The sequence below is a fragment of the Pristis pectinata genome, chromosome 41, assembly GCF_009764475.1.
Source record: "Pristis pectinata isolate sPriPec2 chromosome 41, sPriPec2.1.pri, whole genome shotgun sequence".
Lineage (NCBI taxonomy): Eukaryota > Metazoa > Chordata > Chondrichthyes > Rhinopristiformes > Pristidae > Pristis > Pristis pectinata.
The window spans coordinates 2,466,490-2,492,264 of NC_067444.1; the positions used below are offsets into that span (position 1 = coordinate 2,466,490).

Here is a 25,775-nt window from a genome sequence, read left to right on the forward strand (position 1 = left end):
CAGACTAGAAGGGCCGAATGTCCTGTTTTCTGTGCTGTAGTTTTCTATGGTTCTATGGTTCTAAATGTGTGTGTGAGCAAAAAAAAAAGCGTGTGTGAGTGAGGGAGAAAGTGTGTATGTGTGTGCGTGAGAAAAAGAGGGAGTCTGTGTGTGCTTGCGAGGGAGAGAGAGTATGTGTGTATGTTTGTGAGAAAGAAAGCGTGTGCGTGTGAAATAACAGAATGCAGAATCTAGTATTACAGTTACAGAGAAAGTGTGGTGCAGGCAATAATGTGCAAGGACCATGACGGGGTAGATTGTGAGATCAAGAGTCCACCTATTCGTACTGCGGGAGTCCTATAACAGCAGGAGGAAAGCTGAGTGGTGCGTGTTCTCAAGCGTTCGTATATTCTGCCCACTGGAGGGGTGGGGAGAGAATGACCGGGGTGGGAGGGGTCTTTCCCTGCGTTGGCTGCTTTTCACTCAACATCCCAGAGAGGTGCGGGTTGGTTGGATGATCAGCCGCTGTAAGTCGCCTCCAGTGTGCGGGTGAGTGGGAGAATCTGGGGCAGTGCAGAGAGTAATATGGGGTCTGTGCGGGATTGATATAGATGGGCGCCAGTTGCCGTGCAGTGCGTCTGAATGCCGACGAGCTCCGAGTATCCGCCCGCCACCCCGCGATGGTCGTGACCTGTCTCTCCTCTTTGATCCGTAAAACAGAAATTACTCTGTTGTTCAGAACATCCCTCTCCTTCTGTCTCGCTTTCTCTTTCTCTCTGTTACTCTCTGTCACACCTACTCACACCCACACACTGCTTCTTTCTCAGGCACACATTCCCTTCTCATGCACAAGTGCACACTTTCACGCTGTCTCCCTGATGCCCACACACACTGTCTCTTTCTCACACACACATGCACACTTACACACACATATACACTTTCACACACTCTCTCCCTCTCACACATACACTCTCTCTCTTTCTCACACACACATTTACACTAATTAACTCTTTCACACTCTCTCCCTTCTGCACTCACACTCTCTTTCTCACACACACATGCACACATTCACACACATATACACTTTCACACACTCTCTCCCTCTCACACATACACTCTCTCTTTCTCACACACACATTTACACAAATTAACTCTTTCACATTCTCTCCCTTGTGCACTCACACTCTCTTTCTCACACACACATGCACACTTACACACACATACACACTTTCATCCTCTCTTCCTCACACGCACACATACAGTACTCCTCTTTCTCACACACGCACACACACCCTCTTTCTCACGCACACACATATACACTTCTGCTCTCTCTCTCCCTCACACACACTCTCTCTCTTTCTCACACACACATTTACACATATACACGCTTTCACACTCTCTCCCTCGTGCACTCACACTCTCTTTCTCACACACACATGCACATTTACACACACATACACACTTTCACACTCTCTCTCCCTCACACACGTACACTCTCTCTCTCTTTCTCACACACTCATTTCCACACATACACACTTTCACGCTCTCTCCATCGTGCACCCACACTCTCTTCTCACACACATGCACACCTACACACACATATATACATCTGCTCTCCCTCTCCCTCACACACATGCACTCTCTCTCTTTCTCACACACACATTTCCACACATACACACTTTCACTCTCTCTTCCTCGTGCACTCACACGCTCTTTCTCACACACACATGCTCACTTACACGCATACACAAGTTCGCCCTCTCTCCCTCACACGCACACATAGTACTCTTTCTCGCAGGTGTACATACCACATTTTCTCTGTCTCTCGCACGCACACACACACCCTCTCATTCTCACGCATACACATACACACTTTCACTCTCCTTTCACTCACACGGCCTCTCACACTCATTTACACGCTTCCCACTCTATCTCCCACTCCCTCTCTATCGACTCTCTCCCTCACTCCCCATCTCCTTCTCTTTCCCTCTCTCCCTCTCCGTCGCTCCCTCTCCCTCCCGCACATGCACACACTTGCTCTTCCACTGACTAACTCGGTCACACACACGCTGTCGGTCACTCGCACCGTATCTCACAGACTCTCTCACGCACACACGAACTCGCTCACTCGCCGTCTTTCCATAGAACTATAGAACCATAGAGCAATACAGCACAATACAGGTCCTTCGGCCCACCATGTTGTGCCGACCTTCAAACCGCACCTAAGACTATCTAACCCCTTCCTCCCACATATCCCTCTATTTTAAATTCCTCCATATGTTTATCTAGCAATCTCTTGAAATTGTCCGATGTACCTGCCTCCACCGCCACCCCAGGCAGCGTATTCCATGCACCAACCACTCTGTGAAAAACCTCCCTCTGATATCTCCCTTGAACTTCCCACCCATTACCTTAAAGCCATGCCCTCTTGTATTGAGCACTGGTGCCCTGGGAAAGAGGTGCTGGCTGTCCACTCTATCTATTCCTCTTAATATTTTGTACACCTCTATCATGTCTCCCCTCGTCCTCCTCCTCTCCAAAGAGTAAAGCCCTAGCTCCTTTAGTCTATCCTCATAATCCATACTCTCCAAACCAGACAGCATCCTGGTAAATCTCCTCTGCACCCTTTCCAACACTTCCGCATCCTTCCTATAATGAGGCGACCAGAACTGGACACAGTGCTCCAAGTGTGGCCTAACCAGAGTTTCGTAGAGCTGCATCATTACCTCGCGGCTCTTAAACTCGATCCCACGACTTATGAAAGCTAACATCCCATAATCTTTCTGAACTACCCTATCCACCTGCGAGGCAACTTTCAGTGATCTGTGGATATGAACCCCCAGATCATATCACTTCCCGTCCTCATTTTATCAAACACTCTCCATTGTGGGACATTTCCCTGTCAGTTGCTCGCTCCGTCTCCCGGCTCGTCCCCAGCCCAGGGAACCCGGTCACAATCACCCCCAGAGAAATGAAGCACAGCCTCCTCAAATGTCTATTCAATTCCCCTCGCCCTGTAGAACAAAGAATATCCCTCACCGATACCGAGGGAGAGCGGGGAGGGGAGTGGGAGAGGGAGACGCCTCGACATTGCAGAGACTTCACCCGGGTCAGGAGTGTCCCCGCTGCAAGTAAAAAGGAAATGGAAGCACAACATCAGACGGGGAATCCCACCGGCTCCAGCCCCAAGCAAGGAAGCAAAGACCGGAAAACACACCACCGGTTCTGCAGGTACGATCTGACGATTACCCAGGACCTGACCAATGACATTGGCCTCTCTTCAATCATCTGGCAGTGTGTAAGTCCCGCATTTTTTTGTTTGTTTGTTTGAAAGAGAGAGGCCAAATCCGTAGACTCTCGCCTCTATGAAAAACATTCCCGCCACAGGCGTACCTGCCTTCCTATATCATGGGGACGTGATGCCAATCGGAGAGAGGGGACAAGTTGTTGTGCATTTCATGTGAAATATTCGGAGGTTGTCCGACACTGTGCCGGGTCTCATTGTATTCTAGTGAAGGGTTTGGAACGCGAAACACGGTTTCCATTTCTCTCTGCTCAGACGCTGCCCGACCCGTTCAGGGATTCCGGCGTTCTTTATCTTTTTTTTGAAATTTCGGAATGAATTATATTTCAGGGCATTGAGTGCAAGAGTTGGGGGTCCATGTCACGGCTGTACAAGACGTTGCTGAGACCACATTTGGAATACCGTGCGCTGTTCTGGTCGCTCAGGCTGAGATGAGATGAGATGAGATGAGATGAGATGAGATGAGATGAGATGAGATGAGATGAGATGAGATGAGATGAGATGAGATGAGATGAGATGAGATGAGATGAGATGAGATGAGATGAGATGAGATGAGATGAGATGAGATGAGATGAGATGAGATGAGATGAGATGAGATGAGATGAGATGAGATGAGATGAGATGAGATGAGATGAGATGAGATGAGATGAGATGAGATGAGATGAGATGAGATGAGATGAGATGAGATGAGATGAGATGAGATGAGATATATTTATTAGTCACATGCACATCGAAACACACAGTGAAGTGCATTTTTTGCGTGCAGTGTTCTGGGGGCAGCCCGCAAGTGTCGCCACGCTTCCCGCGCCAACATAGCACGCCCACAACTTCCTAACCCCTCCGTCTTTGGAATGTGGGAGGAAACCGGAGCACCCGGAGGAAACCCACGCAGACACACGGGGAGAACGTATAAACTCCTTACAGGCGGTGGCCGGAATTGAACCCGGGTCGCTGGCGCTGTAATAGCGTTACGCTAACCGCTACACTACCGTGCCTAGATTAGGCTCGGGAGAGTGCAAAAAAAGCACTCAAGAAGATGTTGCCAGGACTTGTGTTACAAGGAGAGACTGCCGTCGGGCTTCTGTATCTTCCACCTGATGGAAGAGGAGAGAATAGAGAATGTACCGGGGGGGGGGGGGTCTTTGATTATGCCGGCTGCTTCGCCGAGGCAGCGAGAGTCCAAGGAGGGGAGGGTGCTTTCCGTGACGCGCAGGGCTGTGTCCACAAATCCCTGCAGTTTCTTCCGGTCCCGGGCAGAGCAGTTGCCGTACCAAGCCGAGATGCATCCAGCTAGGATACTTTCTATGGTGCATCGATAAAAGTTGGTGAGTGAGCTGTTTCCGTGCTGTAGTGTTCTATGACTCTATGACTCTAAGAGGGCAGAGATTTAGGATGAGAGGAACGAGTTTCAAAGGGGACCTGAGGGACAATTTTTCTTTTAGCACAGCGAGTGGTTGATACCTGGAACGGGCTGCCAAGGGGTGGTAGCGAAATCAGATACAGCTGCTATGTTTGAGATGCATTTAGACAGACGCTTAAACAGGTAAGGCATAGAAGGATACGGCTCTAAGGCGGGCAAACGGGGCTAGCCTTGATGCATACAGAGGCCGGTGTGGACATGGTGGGACCGTCTCCACGATATACAACTCCATGACACAGTGGGTCAGGCAGCGTCAATGGAGAGAGAAAGTGAGTCAATGGTTCAGGTCCGAGGACTTCATTGGAACGGTTTATATTTGAAATTAAAAATACAAATTGCCCGGTCTTGTGCCTTTTGCGGCAACCTGTGATTTCGGGTGGAATGCGTTCACTTGTGACCGACATTAACCCTTTGATGTCAAGCATGAGGTGTTACTCATTCTCCGTCTTTATCTCTCTTCACTTGTGTTCTGCCGGCCAAAGACAAGTTCAGGTTCCTTTGCTCTGTCGCGCTCGTTCCGGAGACGTGAAGGAAACGGGCCATGTGTCTAACGCTCTGTGTTTAACTTAAAAGGCCATCGTCCTCTGCCAGTACTTTGAGAAGGAGAAAACTGATTTCACCGGAAAGGAGATAATCGAGCTAGGGTCCGGCACTGGGATGGTTGGAATTCTTGCCATTTTACTGGGTAGGTCTGTTTCTCCATAAGAACGAACTCACGGTGTGTTAAAATCGCAACCGGGTGAAGTTCCGATCATCCGGCACTCACGGAAATTCGGTGATACCGGAAAAGCCAAATACACGGATTATTGGACGTTCCTCCCGGCACAATTCCGATTCCCTCTTGTTTAGATGTTACGCAGTGGGATCATAAAGTAAACCGTCCGAGTTCAAAAGAAGCGCTGGGGCAATGAAGTCCCGGTGAGCTTAAAGGGAGCGGGAAAAGGGACCTCGCTGAGTTAAAAGGGAGCGGGGAACGGGGTCCCGGTGAGTTTAAAGGGAGAGGGAAACGGGGTCCCGGTGGGTTTAAAGGGAGCGGGGACGGGGGGTCCTTGTGGATTTAAAGGGAAGCGGGAAACGGGGTCCGGTGGGTTTTAGAGGGAGCGGGGAAACGGGTCCCGTGTGGGTTTAAAGGGAGCGGGGAAAAGGGGTCCCGCGTGGGTTGTAGAGGGAGCGATGGGAACGGTGGTCCTCTGATGGGTTTCCAGGGAAGCAGGGAACGGAGTCAGCCTCTAGGGTTAAAGGGAGCGGGAGCACAGGGCCCCGGGTGGTTTAAAGGGAGGGGAAACGGGGCCCCGGTGAGTTTTAAAGGGGGTGGGAAACCGGGGCCCCGGTTGGTTTAAAGGGATCCCCCCCGCGGGGAACGGGGGTCCCGGTGGGTTTAGGGGAGCGGGGAACGGGGTCCCGGTGGGTTTAGAGGGAGCGGGGAACGGGGCCCCGGTGAGTTTAAAGGGGGTGGGGAACGGGTCCCGGTGGGTTTAAAGGGAGCGGGAACGATGCCCTGGTGGGTTTAAAGGGAGCGGGGAACGGGGTCCTCTGTGGGTTTAATGGGAGCGGGAACGGAGTCAGCTCTCTGGGTTTAAAGGGAGCGGGAAACGGGCCCCGGTGGGTTTAAAGGGAGCGGGAAACGGGGTCCCGGTAGGTTTAAAGGGAGCGGGGAAAGGGGTCCCGGTGGGTTTAAAGGGAGCGGGGAACGGGGTCCTCTGTGGGTTTAAAGGGAGCGGGGAACGGAGTCAGCTCTCTGGGTTTAAAGGGAGTGGGAAACGGGGCCCCGGTGGGTTTAAAGGGAGCGGGAAACAGGGTCCCAGTGGGTTTAAAGGGAGCGGGAAACGGGGTCCCGGTGGGTTCAAAGGGAGTGGGAAACAGGATCCTGGTGGGTTTAAAGGGAGCGGGGAACGGGGTCCCAGTGGGTTTAAAGGGAGCGGGGAACGGGGTCCTCTGTGGGTTTAAAGGGAGCGGGGAACGGAGTCAGCTCTCTGGGTTTAAAGGGAGCGGGAAACGGGGTCCCGGTGGGTTTAAAGGGAGCGGGGAACGGGGCCCTGGTGGGTTTAAAGGGAGCGGGAAACGGGGTCCCGGTGGGTTTAAAGGGAGCGGGGAACGGGGCCCCGGTGGGTTTAAAGGGGGTGGGAAACCGGGCCCCGGTGGGTTTAAAGGGAGCGGGGAACGGAGTCAGCTCTCTGGGTTTAAAGGGAGCGGGAAACGGGGCCCCGGTGGGTTTAAAGGGAGCGGGAAACGGGGTCCCAGTGGGTTTAAAGGGAGCGGGAAACGGGGTCCCAGTGGGTTTAAAGGGAGCGGGGAACGGGGTCATCTGTGGGTTTAAAGGGAGCGGGGAACGGAGTCAGCTCTCTGGGTTTAAAGGGAGCGGGGAACGGGGTCCCGGTGGGTTTAAAGGGAGCGGGGAAAGGGGTCCCGGTGGGTTTAGAGGGAGCGGGGAACGGGGTCCTCTGTGGGTTTAAAGGGAGCAGGGAACGGAGTCAGCTCTCTGGGTTTAAAGGGAGCGGGACACAGGGCCCCGGTGGGTTTAAAGGGAGCGGGAAACGGGGCCCCGGTGAGTTTAAAGGGGGTGGGAAACCGGGCCCCGGTGGGTTTAAAGGGAGCGGGGAACGGGGTCCCGGTGGGTTTAGAGGGAGCGGGGAACGGGGTCCCGGTGGGTTTAGAGGGAGCGGGGAACGGGGTCCCGGTGGGTTTAAAGGGAGCGGGGAACGGGGTCCCGGTGGGTTTAAAGGGAGCGGGGAACGGGGTCCCGGTGGGTTTAGAGGGAGCGGGGAACGGGGTCCCGGTGGGTTTAAAGGGAGCGGGGATCGGGGTCCCGGTGGGTTTAGAGGGAGCGGGGAACGGGGTCCCGGTGGGTTTAAAGGGAGCGGGGAACGGGGTCCCGGTGGGTTTAGAGGGAGCGGGGAACGGGGTCCCGGTGGGTTTAGAGGGAGTGGGGAACGGGGTCCCAGTGGGTTTAGAGGAGCGGGGAACGGGGCCCCGGTGGTTTAAGGGAGCGGGAAACGGGGTCCCGGTGGGTTTAAAGGGAGCGGGGAACGGGGCCCTGGTGGTTTAAAGGGAGCGGGAAACGGGGTCCGCGTGGGTTTAAAGGGAGCGGGAACGGGGCCCCGGGTGGGTTTAAAGGGGGTGGAAACCGGGCCCAGGTGGGTTTACTAAAGGGAGCGGGGAACGGAGTCAGCTCTCCTGGGTTTAAAGGGGAGCGGGAAACGGGGGCCCCGGTGGGTTTAAGGAGCGGGAAACGGGGGTCCCAGTGGGTTTAAAGGGAGCGGGAAAACGGGGTCCCAGTGGGTTTAAAGGGAGCGGGGAACGGGGTCATCTGTGGGTTTAAAGGGAGCGGGGAACGGAGTCAGCTCTCTGGGTTTAAAGGGAGCGGGAAACGGGGCCCCGGTGGTTTAAAGGGAGCGGGAAACGGGGTTCCCGGTGGGTTTAAGGGGCGGGGAACGGGGTCCTCTGTGGGTCTAAAGGGAGCAGGGACGGAGGTCAGCTCTCGGGGTTTAAAGGAGCGGGAAAACGGGGCCCGGTGGGTTTAAAGGGAGCGGGAAACGGGGCCCCGGTGAGTTAAAGGGGGTGGGAACCGGCCCCGGTGGGTTTAAAGGGAGCGGGGAACGGGGTCCCGTGGGTTTTAGAGGGAGCGGGGAACGGTGTCCCGGTGGGTTTAGATGGAGCGGGGAACGGGGTCGACCGTGGGTTTAGAGGGAGCGGGGAACGGGGTCCCGAGTGGGTTTAAAGGGAGCGGGGATCGGGGTCCCGGTGGGTTTAGAGGGAGCGGGGAACGGGGTCCCGGTGGGTTTAAAGGGAGCGGGGGAACGGGGTCCCGGTGGTTTAGAGGGAGCGGGAGAACGGGGTCCGGTGGTTTAGAGGGAGTGGGGAACGGGGGTCCAGTGGGTTTAGAGGAGCGGGGAACGGGGCCCCCGGTGGGTTTAAAGGGAGCGGGAAACGGGGCCCCGGTGGGTTTAAGGGAGCGGGGAACGGGGTCCCGGTGGGTTTAAAGGGCGGGGAACGGGGCCCCGGTGGGTTTAGAGGGAGCGGGGAACGGGGTCCCGGTGGGTTTTAGAGGGAGCGGGGAACTGGGTCCCGTGGGTTTAGAGGGAGCGGGGGAACGGGGTCCCGGTGGTTTAGAGGGAGCGGGGAACGGGGGTCCCGGTGGGTTTAGAGGGAGCGGGGAACGGGTCCCGGTGGGTTTAGAGGAGCGGGGAACGGGGTCCCGGTGGGTTTAGGAGGGAGCGGGGAACGGGTCCCGGTGGGTTTAGAGGGAGCGGGGAAAGGGGTCCCGGTGGGTTTAAAGGGAGCGGGGAACGGGGTCCCGGTGGGTTAAGGGAGCGGGGACGGGGTCCCGGTGGGTTTAGAGGGAGTGGGGAACGGGGTCCCATGGTTTTAGAGGGAGCGGGGAAACGGGGCCCCGGTGGGTTAAAGGGAGCGGGAAACGGGCCCCGGTGGGTTCAAGGGAGCGGGGAACGGGGTCAGCTCTCTGGGTTTAAAGGGAGCGGGGAACGGGGTCCCGGTGGGTTTAGAGGGAGCGGGGAACGGGGTCCCGGTGGGTTTAGAGGGAGCGGGGAACGGGGTCCCGGTGGGTTTAAAAGGGAGCGGGGAACGGGGTCCCGGTGGGTTTAGAGGGAGCGGGGAACGGGGTCCCGGTGGGTTAGAGGGAGCGGGAAACGGGGTCCCGGTGGGTTTAAAGGGAGCGGGGAACGGGGTTCCCGGTGGTTTAAAGGGAGCGGGGAACGGGGTCCCGGTGGGTTTAGAGGGAGCGGGGAACGGGGCCCCGGTGGGTTTAAAGGGAGCGGGGGAAACGGGGTCCCGGTGGGTTTAGAGGGGCGGGGAACGGTGTCCCCGGTGGGTTTAGAGGGAAGCGGGGAACGGGGTCCCGGTGGGTTTAAAAGGGAGCGGGGAACGGGGGTCCCGGTGGGTTAGAGGGAGCGGGGAACGGGGGCCCCGGTGGGTTTAGAGGGAGCGGGGAACGGGGCCCGGTGGGGTTTAGAGGGAGCGGGGAACGGGGTTCCCGGTGGGTTTAGAGGGAGCGGGGAACGGGGGTCCCGGTGGGTTTAGAGGGAGTGGGGAACGGGGTCCCAGTGGGGTTTAAAGGGAGCGGGAAACGGGGTCCCATGGGTTTAAAGGGAGCGGGGAACGGGGTCCTCTGTGGGTTTTAAAGGGAGCGGGGAACGGAGTCAGCTCTCTGGGTTTAAAGGGGAGCGGGAAAACGGGGTCCCGTGTGGTTTAAAGGGAGCGGGGAACGGGGCCCTGGTGGGTTTAAAGGGAGCGGGAAAGCGGGGTCCCGGTGGGTTTAAAGGGAGCGGGGACACGGGGGCCCCGGTGGGTTTAAAGGGGGTGGGAAACCGGAGCCCCGTGGGTTTTAAAGGGAGCGGGGGAACGGAGTCAGCTCTCTGGGTTTTAAAGGGAGCGGGAAACGGGGCCCCGGTGGGTTTAAAGGGGAGCGGGAAACGGGGTCCCAGTGGGTTTAAAGGGGAGCGGGAAACGGGTCCCAGTGGTTTAAAGGGAGCGGGGAACGGGGTCATCTGTGGGTTTAAGGGAGCGGGAAACGGAGTCAGCTCTCTGGGTTTAAAGGAGCGGGAAACGGGGCCCCGGTGGGTTTAAAGGGAGCGGAAACGGGGTCCCGGTGGGTTTAAAGGGAGCGGGGAACGGGGTCCTCTGTGGGTCTAAAGGGAGCAGGGAACGGAGTCAGCTTCTCTGGGTTTAAAGGGAGCGGGAAACGGGCCCCGGTGGGTTTAAAGGGAGCGGGAAACGGGGCGCCCGGTGAGTTTAAAGGGGGTGGGGAAACCGGGCCCCGGTGGGTTTTTAAAGGGAGCGGGGAACGGGGTCCCGGTGGGTTTAGAGGGAGCCGGGGAACGGGGTCCGGTGGGTTTAGAGGGAGCGGGGAACGGGGTCCGGTGGGTTTAAAAGGGGAGCGGGGCGGGGTCCCCGTGGGTTTAAAGGGAGGCGGGGAAACGGGGTCCCGGTGGGTTTTTAGAGGGGAGCGGGGAACGGGTCCCGGTGGGTTTAAAGGGAGCGGGGATCGGGGTCCCGGTGGGTTTTAGAGGGAGCGGGGAACGGGGTCCCGGTGGGTTTAAAGGGAGCGGGGAACGGGGTCCCGGTGGGTTTAGAGGGGCGCGGGAACGGGTCCCGGTGGGTTTAGAGGGACGTGGGGAACGGGGTCCCAGTGGGTTTAGAGGGAGCGGGGAACGGGGCCCCGGTGGGTTTAAAGGGTAGCGGGAAACGGGGTCCCGGTGGGTTTAAAGGGAGCGGGGAACGGGGCCCTGGTGGGTTTAAAGGGAGCGGGGAAAACGGGGTCCCGGTGGGTTTAAAGGGAGCGGGGAACGGGGCCCCGGTGGTTTAAAGGGGTGGGAAACCGGGCCCCGGTGGGTTTAAAGGGAGGCGGGAACGGAGTCAGCTCTCTGGGTTTAAAGGGAGCGGGAAACGGGGCCCCGGTGGGTTTAAAGGGAGCGGGAAACGGGGTCCCAGTGGGTTTAAAGGGAGCGGGAAACGGGGTCCCAGTGGGTTTAAAAGCGGGGAACGGGGTCATCTGTGGGTTTAAAGGGAGCGGGGAACGGAGTCAGCTCTCTGGGTTTAAAGGGAGCGGGAAACGGGGCCCCGGTGGGTTTAAAGGGAGCGGGAAACGGGGGTCCCGGTGGGTTTAAAGGGAGCGGGGAACGGGTCCTCTGTGGGTCTAAAGGGAGCAGGGAACGGAGTCAGCTCTCTGGGTTTAAAGGGAGCGGGAAACGGGGCCCCGGTGGGTTTAAAGGGAGCGGGAAACGGGGCCCCGGTGAGTTTAAAGGGGTGGGAAACCGGGCCCCGGTGGGTTTAAAGGGAGCGGGGAACGGGGTCCCGGTGGGTTTAGAGGGAGCGGGGAACGGGGTCCCGGTGGGTTTAGAGGGAGCGGGGAACGGGGTCCCGGTGGGTTTAGAGGGCGGGGAACGGGTCCGCCGGTGGGTTAAAGGGAGCCGGGGATCGGGGGTCCCGGTGGGTTTAGAGGGAGTCGGGGAACGGGGTCCGCGGTGGGTTTAAAGGGAGCGAGGGAACGGGTCCCGGTGGGTTTAGAGGGAGCGGGGAACGGGGTCCCGGTGGGTTTAGAGGGAGTGGGGAACGGGGTCCCAGTGGGTTTATAGGAGGGAGCGGGGAACGGGGCCCCCGGTGGGTTTAAAGGGAAGCGGGAAACGGGGCCCCGGTGGGTTTATAAGGGAGCGGGGAACGGGGTCCCGGTGGTTTTAAAGGGAGCGGGGAACGGGGGCCCCGGTGGGTTTAAGGAGCGGGGAACGGGGTCCGGTGGGTTTAGAGGGAGCGGGAAACTGGGTCCCGGTGGGGTTTAGAGGGAGCGGGGAACGGGGTCCGGTGGGTTTAGAGGGAGCGGGGAACGGGTCCCGGTGGGTTTAAGAGGGAGGCGGGGGAACGGGGTCCCGGTGGGTTTAGCGGGAGCGGGGAACCGGGGTCCCGGTGGGTTTAGAGGAGCGGGGAACGGGGTCCGGTGGGTTTAGAGGGAGCGGGGAACGGGGTCCCGGTGGGTTTAAAGGGAGCGGGAACGGGGTCCCCGGTGGGTTTAGAGGGAGCGGGGAACGGGGGTCTCGGTGGGTTTAGAGGGAGTGGGGAACGCGGTCCCAGTGGGTTTAGAGGGAGCGGGAACGGTGGCCCCGGTGGGTTTAAAGGGAGCGGGAAACGGGGCCCCGGTGGGTTTTAAGGGAGCGGGGAACGGGGTCAGCTCTCTGGGTTTAAAGGGAGCGGGGAACGGGGTCCCGGTGGGTTTAGAGGGGAGCGGGGAACGGGGTCCCGGTGGGTTTAGAGGGAGCGGGGAACGGGGTCCCGGTGGGTTTACAAGGGAGCGGGGAACGGGGTCCCGGTGGGTTAGAGGGAGCGGGGAAACGGGGTCCCGGTGGGTTTAGAGGGAGCGGGAAACGGGGTCCCCCGGTGGTTTAAAGGGAGCGGGGAACGGGGTCACCGGTGGGTTTAAAGGGAGCGGGGAACGGGGTCCCGGTGGGTTTAGAGGGAGCGGGGAACGGGGTCCCGGTGGGTTTTAAAGGGAGCGGGGGAACGGGGTCCCTGTGGGTTTTAGCGGGAGCGGGGAACCGGGGTCCCGGTGGGTTTAGAGGGAGCGGGGAACGGGGTCCCGGTGGGTTTAAAGGGAGCGGGGAACGGGGTCCCGGTGGGTTTAGAGGGAGCGGGGAACGGGGTCCCGGTGGGTTTAGAGGGAGCGGGGAACGGGGCCCCGGTGGGTTTAGAGGGAGCGGGGAACGGGGTCCCGGTGGGTTTAGAGGGAGCGGGGAACGGGGTCCCGGTGGGTTTAGAGGGAGCGGGGAACGGGGTCCCGGTGGGTTTAGAGGGAACACAACAAGACGGCAGCAGTAACTGTCTACGTAGGATGGTCATTCAATATGATCATGGTTGATCTGCCCCGGGCTTCCCCTTCTGTCCCAGCTCCCCCGTAGCCCTCGGTTCCTCGATCTTTCTAATATTCGCGTATCTCCACCTCGAATGTGTCCAATGGTCCAGCCTCCCACCACCCTCGGGGGCAGAACATTCTGGACATTCACGACCCGAAGAGTGAAAAGTAAAAGTCCTTGCCGCTCAGTTTTAATTGACCGCTCCCATATTTTGTAACCCTGACCCCCCTCATTCGCGACTCTCCCGCCAGTGGAAAGGTCTCAACACTTAACCCAGTGGAGCCTCCTTCGTACCGCGAGAAAGGGGGGTTGGGGCGGGAAAGGTGGAGGGAGGGGCGGACGCCGATCCGCCTGAATTTCCGAACAATTGGACACCGGATTATCGCGTGTTTACTGCAGTCATGGCGTCTACTGCACGGGAACCGATGGTTTGACCCAACTCGGCCATTCCAGCCAAGGTGGGGTGACTTCTGCTAGTCACATCTGTCCGCGTTTGGTCCGTATCCCTCACAACCTTCCATGTCCACGTTCTAATTGTACCCGCCTCTACCACTTCCTCTGGCAGCTCATTCCAAATATGCACCACCTTTCCTGTAGACAAGGTTACCCCTCAGGTCCCTTTTAAGTCTCACCCCTCTCACCTTCAACCTATGCCCTCTAGTTTTGGACTCTCCTAACCCTAAGGGGAAAGGACTGTGACCATCCACCTTATATCGATGATTTTATAAACCTCGATGAGGTCGCCCCTCAGCCTCCTTCACTCCAGGGAAAAACACTTCAAGCCTATCCAGTGTCTCCTTCTAACTCAAGCCCTCCAGTACCGGTAACCTCCTTGTAAATATTTACTTAGCTCGGTCTTTTCGGTTTGTATTTCAAGTCCCCACCCCGTCCTCCTGTCCAATCACACCTTTCACTATTCATTTCCCTGAAACGCAAGGCCGTGTAAATTCCCGTTGTCCTTTCTGACACATCCGCCCGGAGCCCAGTTCTGTCGCCTCTGCACTCTCTGGGCTCCGCTGCTTCCCACAAAACCAGTTCCTCGGATATCACCAGTGGTGTTCCGCAAAGATGTGTACTGGGACCCCTGCTCTTTGTGATTTCTATAAATGACTTGGATGAGGATGTGGAAGGGTGGGTTAGAAAGTTTGCTGATGATACGAAGGTTGGTGGTGTTGTGGATAGTGCAGAGGGTTGCTGTAGATTACAACAGGATATTGATAGAATGCAGAGCTGGGCTGAGAAGTGGCAGATGCAGTTCAACCCAGAAAAGTGTGAAGTGACACACTTCGGGAGATCGAGCTTGAAGGCAGAATACAAGGTTAACAGCGGGACTCTCAGCGGTGTGGAGGAACAGAGGGATCTTGGGGTCCACGTCCGTAGAACCCTCAAGGTTACCGCGCATGTCGATCGGGTTGTTAAGAGGGCATAGAGGGCATAGCTTTAAGGTGAGGACAGAAAACTCTGAAAGAGGTTTAGGAGGCAGACTGTTGGGTACCTGGACGCGCTGCCAGTGGAGGTGGATGCCATAGCAACATCTGAGATGTTCCAGAATGACTCCAGATGCAATTTAACATCTGGTTAGCGACCGAGGCGCCAGTGGCTTTTTTTGCTTTGCCTACTTCCGGATGTTTTACACCTCTGGATAAGTCACAAGAGAGGGCGGCAACCCCAGTGCTGGGGACACCCAATCACTTGGACGAGAGCGGATCGTCTTTCCCCGCGGACAGAATTAGTCAGTGTTGGACACTTCCAAGCCGTTGTTTCTTCCCCCCACTCAACTTGCCCGTTGGACCACACTCTTCCGACTGGGCCTCCTCCCCCCCCCCCCCCCCCCCAGCCCCACCCCACCCCACCCCACCCCACCTCCCCCCCCCCCCCCCACACACACACACACACATTCTTCCCATCTGCCCACCCCTTTCCCCATTTGGTTCCAAGATCCACCTTCCTCCCCGATCAGATCCTATCATCTGCAGCCCTTTGTACCCCATACACATTCTGCGCACCCCTACACACTCCCTTCCCCTCCTGCCACCAGGCTCAACGACAGCTTCTATCTCACGGTGATAAGACTATTGAACGGTTCCCTGATGCAATGAGATGGACTCTTGACCTCACAATCTACCTTGTTGTGACCTTGCACCTCATTGTCTACCTACAATGCACTTCGTCTGTAGCTGTGACACTTTAGATTTGCATTTGTTTATTAGTCACATGTACATTGAAACACAGTGAAATGCACCTGTTGCGTAGAGTGTTCTGGGGAGCAGCCCGCGAGTGTCGCCACGCTTCCGGCGCCAACATAGCATGTCCACAACTTCCTAACCCGTACGTCTTTGGAATGTGGGAGGAAACCGGAGAACCCGGAGGAAACCCACGCAGACACACGGGGAGAACGTACAAACTCCTTACAGACAGCGGCCAGAATTGAACCCAGGTTGCTGGCGCTGCAGTAGCGTAACGCTAACAGCTACACTGCCGTTCCTGCCCTTTACCCTGTACCTTCATTGTTTTTACATGTATCACCTCAATGCATTCTGTACTACCTCAGTGCACCCTGTACTATCTCAGTGCACCCTGACCTACCTTAATGCACCCTGTACTACCTCAATGCACTCTATACTACTCAATGCACCCTGTCTCGCCTCAATGCACTCTGTACTACCTCAATGCAACCTGTACTATCTCGATGCACCCTGTACTACCTCGATGCACTCTGTACTACCTCAATGCACCCTGTACTACCTCAATGCACCCTGTACTACCTCAAGGCACCCTGTACTATCTCGATGCACTCAGTACTACCTCGATGCACTCTGTACTACCTCAATGCACCCTGTACTACCTCAATGCACCCTGTACTAACTAAATGCACCCTGTACTACCTCAATGCACCCTGTACTATCTCGATGCACTCTGTACTACCTCAATGCACCCTGTACTACCTCAATGCACCCTGTACTAACTAAATGCACTTTGTACTACCTCAGTGTACTCGGTACTAACTCAATGCAACTGCACTGTGTAATGAATTGACTTGTATGATCAGTATGCAAGACAAGTTTTTCACTGGACTTCAGTACAAATGACAATAATAAACTAATACCACTACCTATCACCTCCCAGTCTCTATTTCTACCCTTCCCCACCCCACCCCCTCAAATGGATCCGCCTGCCGCTTGCCAGCTCTTGGTCCACGCCTTACCTCCATATACCGACCACCTCCCCTCTATGCTGAAGGGGTCTCGACCCGAAACGTCGACAGCCCATTTCCCTCCACGGATGCCGCCTGCCCCGCTGTGTTTCTGCAGCTCGTCCATCAATGCGTGCTCACGCTGGCGAAATCTGGATATTGGGCTGTTCCTTTTCAAGCGTCAGGGCGGGCCTGCGCGGTGGCGCAACCAGCTGTGCCGCTGCACCTCAGCTCTCGCCGACCCGGATTCAATCCCCACTTCCGCAGCTGTCTGCGTGGACTTCTCAACTTTGCCCTGCGATGGTCGGATCATTTCCAAGTCAAGTGGAGTGATCGTTCTGACGAAGACTCTTCGACCTGAAACCTAATCGTTACTTTTCTCCACTCCCCCACACCCCACAGACATCCTCTGATTTTATTTCAGATTTCCAACATCTGCACTTTTTCATTTCATTCCCTCCACACGGGGTACCTGGAGCTTTGAGGCGGCAGAAGTAAACCCTCGATCTCACCACCCCACCCCCCACCAATCCCACCCCCAACCCCCACCGCCCGCCAACACACCATAGCTTCCAATTTACAGACTGCTATTTAGTGGCCTAAATCAGTGTCGAGAGTTCCTAGAAAGTTAAAACACAGCGGGGTGGCAAAGAAGTTACATAACGTGTTTGCCTTGGTAGGTTGGGATGTAGAATATAAGATAATACAAGATATCTTTATTTATCACATTAACAGAGAAACACACAGTGAAATGCAACTTCTGCTTAGAGTGTTCTGGGGGCAGCCCGCGAGTGTCGCCACGCTTCCGGCGCCAACATAGCATGTCCACAACTTCCTAACCCGTATGTCTTTTCGAACGTTGGAGGAAACCAGACCACCCGGAGGAAACCCACGCAGACACACGGGGAGAACGCACCAACTCCGTGCAGACAGCGGAACGGTGAGGGGGTCCGTAGTGGGGGATCCCGCCTTCCTGAGGCACCGCCTCTTGAAGATGTCCTCGATGGTGGGGAGGGTTGTGCCTGTGATGGAGCTGGCTGAGTCTACAACCCTCTGCAGCCTCTTTCGATCCTGCACGTTGGAGCCTCCGTACCAGGCGGTGATGCAACCAGTCAGAACGCCCTCCGCCGCACATCTGTAGAAATTTGCAAGAGTCTTCGGTGACGTACCGAATCTAAGACAGATTTAAGATGTCGAGATTCCGACATCTAAATAGATACCAGAATAAATGAGATAAGATTCTTTTATCAGTCACATACATCGAAACACACAGTGAAATGCATCTTTTGCTTCGAGTGTTCTGGGGGCAGCCCGCAGGTGTCACCACGCTTCCGGCGCCAACATAGCACGCCCACAACTTCCTAACCCGTACGTCCTTGGAATGTGGGAAGAAACCGGAGCACCCGGAGGAAACCCACGCAGACACACCCGGGGGAGAACGTACAAACTCGTTACAGACAGCGGCCGGAATTGAACCCGGGTCGCTGGAGCTGTTATAGCGTCACGCTAACCGCTACAGCCGTTTGGTTACGTATTTACAAGGAATTGGTTAGGCCGCATTGGGAGTATTGTGCGTCGTTCTGATCGCCAGGCGGACAGAGTGCAGAAGAGTTACCTGGATTTGGAGAACTTAGTTATGGGGGGGGGGGGGGGAGGTGAAGAGTTTGGATAGGCTGGGCTTGTTTCCGCCGGAGTGAAGGATGCTGAGGGCGGAGCGTATGTAAAATTCTGTGAGGCAAAGAGTGGCTTTTGCCAGGACTGGGAAGGCCTGAGTCATCAGGAGAGGCCGGATAAGCTGGGACTGTTTTCCACGGAGCGTCGGAGGCTGAGGGATGAACTGATAGAGGTTTATGAAATCGTGAGAGGCGTGGATAAGGTGGATGGTCTGCGTCTCTGTTCCCCCAGGGTAGCGGAATCCAAAACTAAGAGGGCACAGACTTTGGGTCGGGGGGGAGGGGGGGGAATTTAAAAGGGACTTTGCGGCGGCAACATTTCCATGAGTACAAGGGTCAGTGGGTGAGGCAGGTCAACAGGATCATTTAAGGAGCACTCGGATAGGTACACGGGAGGGGTGCTGCTTGGAGGGACAAGGGCCGAAAGCAGGAAATTGGGACTAGCTGGGTGGGCACCGTGGTCGGCATGGACTGGTTGGGCCGAAGGGCCTGCATCCGCGATGGGTTGCTCGGTGACTCAAGAACTGGTTAAGTTGGGAATGTTTTCCCCCGGGGGTGGGGTGGGGAAGGAGTCTGGGGCGTGACATTCCAGAGGTTTATAAAATTGTAAGGTCATTATATAAGGCCTCCAAAGACCTGTCTCCGTGCCGGATAACTAGACAGTCGGAATACAACGGGTGTCAGACACGAAAGGGAGCAGATTTGGGGTGAGGGGCGGGGGTTTTGAAGGGGGATCTGCTGGGTAAGACATCCTCTTGTGCAGAGAGTGGCTGATATCTGGAACACACCGCCCCAGGAGGCGGTAGAATCATATACATAGAACACAGAACAGTACAGCGCAATACTGGCCCTTCGGCCCACAATGCTGTGCCGACCCATAAACCTCGCCTAAGACTATCTAACCCCTTCCTCCCACATATACATCTATTTTAAATTCCTCCATATTCTTATCTAGTAATCTCTTGAATTTGACCAATGTACCTGCCTCCACCACCACCCCAAGCAGCGCATACAAACTCCACGTTGAAGAAACATTCAGACCCTTTAGATTAGGCAGGGAATCGAAGGATACGGTCCTGGATGCGGGCAAATGTGGGGAGTGTAGATGGGCAAAACGGACGGCGGGGATCGTCTCGGTGCGGCATCACCCGATCACCCTGCCTTCTGCTTGCTCAGGCGGAGATGTTACCCTGACGGACCTCCCTCCGGTGCTGAGCCAGATCGAGCACAACGTCGCCAGCAACGTGCCCGCGTCGGCGCGCCGGCGCTCAAGGGTGGCCGCCCTCTCGTGGGGCAAGGACCAGCGCCGGTTCCCCTCCGACTACGACGTCATCCTGGGCTCGGACATCACCTACGTGCATCGGGAACACCAGCTGCTGATTGATACCCTCGTCCACCTGAGCAACCCTGGCACCACCATCTACCTCAGCAGCAAGATGCGAGAGCACATGGGGACGACGGACTTCCACGACAAACACATCCCGGAGCACTTCAACTCGGAGGTTATTCACCGGCTGCCTGAAAAAAGATATTAACGTGTTCAAACTTACCAAGAAAGAACCAACGGCGTGACTGTTGGGCGTGTTGGAAAGGAGGAAATGTGGTCTTGCCTAATACTACAGAGTCACACCGGGCGGAGAGCTACCGTGCCGGCCGTCAAACACCAATCGGATGAACTAACAGCAAGGGGTCGGGGACGGGGGAGGGGCACGCCCTTCGGCCCACCGAACCTGTGCCAACCAAGAAGGCTTCGGGGGAAGATGTGGGAAACTGCACTCAGTTCATAAAGTGAGCCACAAGACGCCGGAGGGACTCGGAGGGCCAGGCAGCGTCTGCAGAGGGGAACGGGCGGTCGACCTCCGCTCCACATTGCAAGCAGCTGCAGTATCTTTTGCGTCTCGACCCCGCAGGTTGACGGTCCGTCTCCCTCCCTGACCCGCTTGAGTTCCTCCGGCGTCTTGTGCATGGCCCCGGGTTCCGGCACCTGCAGTCTCCTGTAGTCCGGAGCTCATGAAGTCATCCTTCCGGTCGCCTTGACGTACGTCGGTGGTCCACCCGGCCAGTGGGCAAGGGACGTCCCCTCCGGGAGTGTCGTGGAGCGGCAGGGGCGCAGCTGGCAGAGCCGCTGCCTCGCCGCGCCGGAGACCCGGGTTCAATCCTGACCTCCGGTGCTTCCGGTGTGGTGTTTGCTGCTTGTGTGTTTTCATACAGAGTGGAAACGGGCCATTCGACCGACCACCTCAATGCCGACCATCCGTAGCAACCCCATCTTCCAGCAATTCGTTTCATGCCTGGAAGGTCTTCGTTGCTTCCAAGGCTTCATGCTCTCGTCTAGACACTTCCTAAATTCTGTCGGTGACCCTACTATCACCACTCTCTCCGGCCGTGTTTTCCAGATATTCGCCACTCCGTCGCCCCTCAGATCCACTCTAAATCTCTTCTCCAGTATTCTATGTCCTGTAGTTTTAAATTTCCTCTGTTATGGAATTTTTATGGAACATTACAGCGCAGTACAGGCCCGACATTTTGTCCTGCTCTGAGATCTATCTAACCCTTCCCTCCCACATAGCCCTCCATTTCTCTATCATTCATGTGTCTAAGAGTCTCTTGAATGTCCCTAATATACCTGCCCCCACAACCTGCTCTAAGATCTATCTAACCCTTCCCTCCCACAACACTTCGCCCTCCATTTCTCTATCATACACGTGGTAATCTGTCTTTTAAATGTCCGTAATGCATCTGCCCCCACCACCCCTGCCGGCAGTGCCTTCCACGCACCCACCACTCTCTGGGTGAAAACCTTGCCTCTGACATGCCCCCTCGCCGTAAAATTATGCCCCCTCGTGTGAGCTATTTTCACCCTGGGGAAAAAGTCTCTGACCGTCCACTCGATCTATGCCTCTTGTACACCTCTATCAAGTCACCTCTCATCCTCCCTCTCTCCAAAGAGAAAAGCCCGAGCTCGCTCAACCTATCCTCATAGGACATGCTCTCCAATCCAGGCAGCATCCTGGTAAACCTCCTCTGCACCCTCTCTAAAGCTTCCACATCCTTCCTGTAATGAGGCGACCAGAACTGAACACAATAATCCAAGTGTAGTCTAACCACATTTCTATAGAGCTGCAACATCAGCTCGCGGCTCTTGAACTCAATCCCCCGTCTAATGAAGGCCAGCACACCACACGCCTTCTTAACAACCCTATCAACCTGCGCGGCAACCTTGAGGGATCTATGGACTTGGACCCCAAGACCCCTCTGTCCCTCCACACTGCTAAGAGTCCTGCCATTAACCTTGTATTCTGCTTTCAAATTCGATCTCCCGAAGCGTATCACTTTATGGGGAACATTTCCGCTGATCTGCCCTGTCTCTTCCTCTCATAACTATACATACCGCAGTCCTGTCCCCTCTTAACCTTCCCGCTCTGGGGACGAGACTTCGTAGAGGTGCATAAAATCATGAAAGGCCTAGATAAGATGAATGCACCCGTTTTTCCCCCCATCGTCGGGGAATCAAGAACCAAAGGGCACAGGTTTGTTGATAGGGGAAAGAGGGGCAACTTTTTCTTTACACTGAGGGCGATACGTCTACGGAACGAACTGCTAGAGGTAGTAGTTGAGGCAGGTACACTAACAACGGGGACATGGGTAGGAACTGTTTCGAGGGATATGGACCAAACGCGGGCAAGTGGGACTAGCTTGGATGTGCATCGTGGTCGGCATGGACCGGTTGGGCCGAAGGGCCCGTTTCCGTGCTGGATGACTCTCTCCTTATGACCCAGCCTCTCCAGTGTCTCCTCGTTCACAAGGATGTTGCCAGGACTCGAGGGCCCGAATTAGAGGCTGGAACTTGGTGTGTAGGAGACTGAGGGATGACCTTATCGAGCTTCAGAAAATCATAAAGAGCAAAGTTGGGGTGAAGGCACTCGTCTTTATTTCCCCAGGGTTGGGGAATCAAGAACTAGCGGGCATGAGTTTAAGGTGAGAGGGGAAAGACTTAATAGGAACCGTGGGGGGCATCTTTTTTTACATAGAGTGTGGTCCGTACGTGGAAGGAGTTGAGACAGGTACAATAACAACGTTCAACAGACGGGTCCGTAGATAGGAAATGTTTCCAAAATATGGGCCAAACGCGGGCAGATGGGTCAAGCTTGGATGGGGCAGCTTGGTCGGCATGGACCGGTTGGGCCGAAGGGCCTGTTTCCGTGCTGTGTGAATCGACGATTCTGATAAGATAAGATAAGATATCTTTATTAGTCACATGTACATCGAAACACACAGTGAAATGCATCCTTTGCGCAGAGCGTTCTGGGGGGCAGCCCGCAAGTGTCGCCACGCTTCCGGCGTCAACATAGCACGCCCGCAACTTCCTAACCCGTACGTCTTTGCAATGTGTGAGGAAACCTGAGCACCCGGAGGAAACCCACGCAGACACACGGGGGGAGAACGTACAAACTCCTTGCAGACAGTGGCCGGATTTGAACCCGCGTCGCTGGTGCTGTAAAGCGTTACGCTAACTGCTGCACTACCGTACATGCCCTCTGCCACGCTGCCTCACCGGTCTCTCCTCACGATCGTAATGCGCCACCCCAGGCAACACCCTGGTGCTCCTATGCGCCCTTCTCCAAAGCAATCACACCCGACGTGTGCCTCGGGCTCCTCCCACCGCCTCAAAGACACGCCGGTCGGTGGGTTAATTCGCCACTACAGATTGCCCCTAATGTGTGGGTGAACGGCCGAATCTCAGCTGGAGATGTTGGGAATGGGCCACTCAGGAACATTGGGATTAGCGTAGGATCAGTGTAAGTGGGCGCTTGACGGTCGCCACGGAATCGGTGGCCTGTTTCTATGCTGTGTGGCTCTGTAATTAACTCGTGTGTCCTTTGAGGGGAGAACTAACAACCTAAGGAAACGTCACAACTCACATTAGCCTGCCGTGCAGTTGCAAGTAAAAACATTTACCTGGGATTTATAAAAGGATGAACCATAGAACCATAGAACAATACAGCACGATACAGGCCCTTCGGCCCACCATGTTGTGCCGACCTTTAAACCTCGCTTAAGACTATCTAACCCCTTCCTCCCACATATTCCTCTATTTTAAATTCCTCCATATGCTTATCTAACAATCTCTTGAACTTGTCCAATGTACCTGCCTCCACCAGCGCTCCAGGCAGAGCATTCCATGCACCAACCACTCTCTGGGTGAAAAACCTCCCTCTGATATCTCCCTTGGACCTCCCACCCATTACTTTAAAGCCATGCCCTCTTGTATTGAACATTGGTGCCCTGGGAAAGAGGCGCTGGCTGTCCACTCTACCTATTCCTCTGAATATTTTGTACACCTCTATCATGTCTCCGCTCATCCTTCTTCTGTCCAATGAGTAAAGCCCGAGCTCACTTAGTCTATCCTCATGAACCATGAACCAGTCGGTGGATGCAAATGAATTTCAACACAGACAAATGTGAGGTGATGCGTTTTGGAAAGTCAAACCAGCGTAGAACTTATGCTATGAATTGGTGTTAGTGTTGGTATTGGTTTATTATTGTCACTTGTACCGAGGTACCGTGAAAAACTTGTCTTGCATACCGATCGTACAGATCAATTCATTACACGATGCAGTTACATTGGGTTAGTACAGAGTGCATTGATGCAGTACAGGCAAAAACAATAACAGTACAGAGTAAAGTGTCACAGCTACAGAGAAAGTGCAGTGCAATAAGGTGCAAGGTCATAACAAGATAGATCGTAATGTCATAGTACATATCATTGTATAAGGGAACCGTTCAATAGTCTTATCACAGTGGGGTAGAAGCTGTCCTTGAGCCTGGTGGTACGTGCCCTCAGGCTCCTGTATCTTCTGCCCGATAGAAGAGGAGAGAAGAGAGAATGACCCGGGTGGGTGGGATCTTTGATTATGCCGGCTGCTTCGCCAAGAAAGCGAAAGGTAAAGACAGAGTCCAAGGAGGAGAGGCTGGTGTCCTGTGTCCACAACTCTCTGCGGTTTCTTGCGGTTCTGGGCAGAGCAGTTGCCGTGCCAAGCCGTGATGCACCCAGATAGGATGCTTTCTATGGTGCGTCGATAAAAGTTGTTGAGAGTCAAAGGGGACAAACTAAATTTCTTCAGGCTCCTGAAGAAGTCGAGGCGCTGTTGAGCTTTCTTGGCCGTGTCAACTATGTGATTTGACCAGGACAGGCTGTTGGTGATGTTCACTCCCGGGAACTTGAAACTCTCAACCCTCTCGACCTCAGCACCATTGATGTAGACAGGTGCATGTACACCACCCCCTTTCCTGAAGTCAATGACCAGCTCTTTTGTTTTGCTGACATTGAGGGAAAGATTGTTGTCATGACACCATGTCACTAAGCTCTCTATCTCCGACACCATTCCACTAAGCTCTCTATCTCATGGTAGGGCACTTGGGAGTGTAATGGAACAGAGGGACCTAGGGCTAGAAGCGCATAGCTTGGTAAAAGCGGCGTGACAGGCAGACAGGGTGGTGGAAAGGCCGTTTAGCACGCTGGCCTTCAGCAGTCAGGGCACTGAGGCTGGGAATTGGGACATGATGTTGCAGTCGTACAACTCGTTGGTGAGGCTGCACTTGGAGTACCGTGTACGGTTTTGGTCACCCTGTTACAGGAACGACGTGGCTGAACTGGAAAGAGCGCAGAAAAGATTTACGAGATGTTGCCAGGACTAGAGGGCCTGAGTTATAGGGAGAGAGGTTGGCCAGGCTAAGTCTTTACTCCTTGGAACGTAGGAGAATGAGGGGCAGCCTTCATGGAGTGTTTAAAGCTATGAAAGGCCTAGATAAGGTGGACGGTAACAGTCTTTTCCCCAGGGTCGGGAAGTCCAAAACTAGGAGGCGTAGGTTTAGGGTGAGAGGGTAAAGATTTAAAATGGACCTGAGGGGCAACATTTTCATGCAGAGTGTGGTGAGTGTGTGCAACGAGTGTGGGGAAGTGGGTGAGGCAGGTCAACAGGATCATTTAAGAAGCACACGGATAGGTACATGGAGGGGCGGGGCTTGGAGGGACATTGGCCGAACGCAGGAAGTTGGGACTAGCTGGGTGGGCACTATGGCCGGCATGGACTGGTTGGGCCGAAGGGCCTGTATCCGTGCTGTACTGCTCCATGACTCCATGAATCTAAGTGCTTAGATTACTAGCTGCCTGGGGTAAACGTTAAGAAATGGAGATTGGAATATTGCTTCAGTGTCGGACAACCGATCGCTAGATTGGCCGAGTCACGACAAAAGGAGAAGACCCAATTGCGGGGAGACTGGGTGAAATGACTGTCTGGTAAAGGGAGGCAAAGTCCCATTTGTCAATCAGTTAGAGGCGACCCTTGCAGAGATAAAACAAAGCTCAGATTATGAGGGGCATAGATAGGGCGGACAGGCAATATCTTTTTCCCATTATTAAGCGATCCAATACCAGAGGGCGTGCATTTAAGGTGAGAGGGGGGTTAGGTTCAGAACAGACCTGAGGGGTATGTTTTTTACTGAGTGGGGGATGCCTGGAATGCGTTGCTTGATAGGGTGGTGGGGGGAAACTCATTGGGGGCTTTAAGAGGGGCACATTACTGAGGAAGATAGAGGGATATGGGCATTCTGTAGGTAGGAGGGATTAGCTATGTCGGCACAACATTGTGGGCCGAAGGGCCTCTTCTGTGCTGTTCTGTTCTATGCTCTATTTATCAAATGCTGCAAAGAAAATACGAAATTGTGAAATCCACGTGAAACTATTGTAACGCAGATACCATAAATTGCAGGAAGTCTGTTGGATCAGTGGAGAATCCTTTGAGCTTTCGCATGAAGTGCTCCCCAAATGAATACACTGTAACAGGGC

At 55.3% G+C, this 25,775-nt stretch overlaps 1 pseudogene; it reads left to right on the forward strand.

The window, feature by feature from the left end:
* Positions 1-3,121: 3,121 nt before the first annotated feature.
* Positions 3,122-19,498, forward strand: LOC127587583 (EEF1A lysine methyltransferase 3-like; annotated as a pseudogene).
* Positions 19,499-25,775: the final 6,277 nt, after the last annotated feature.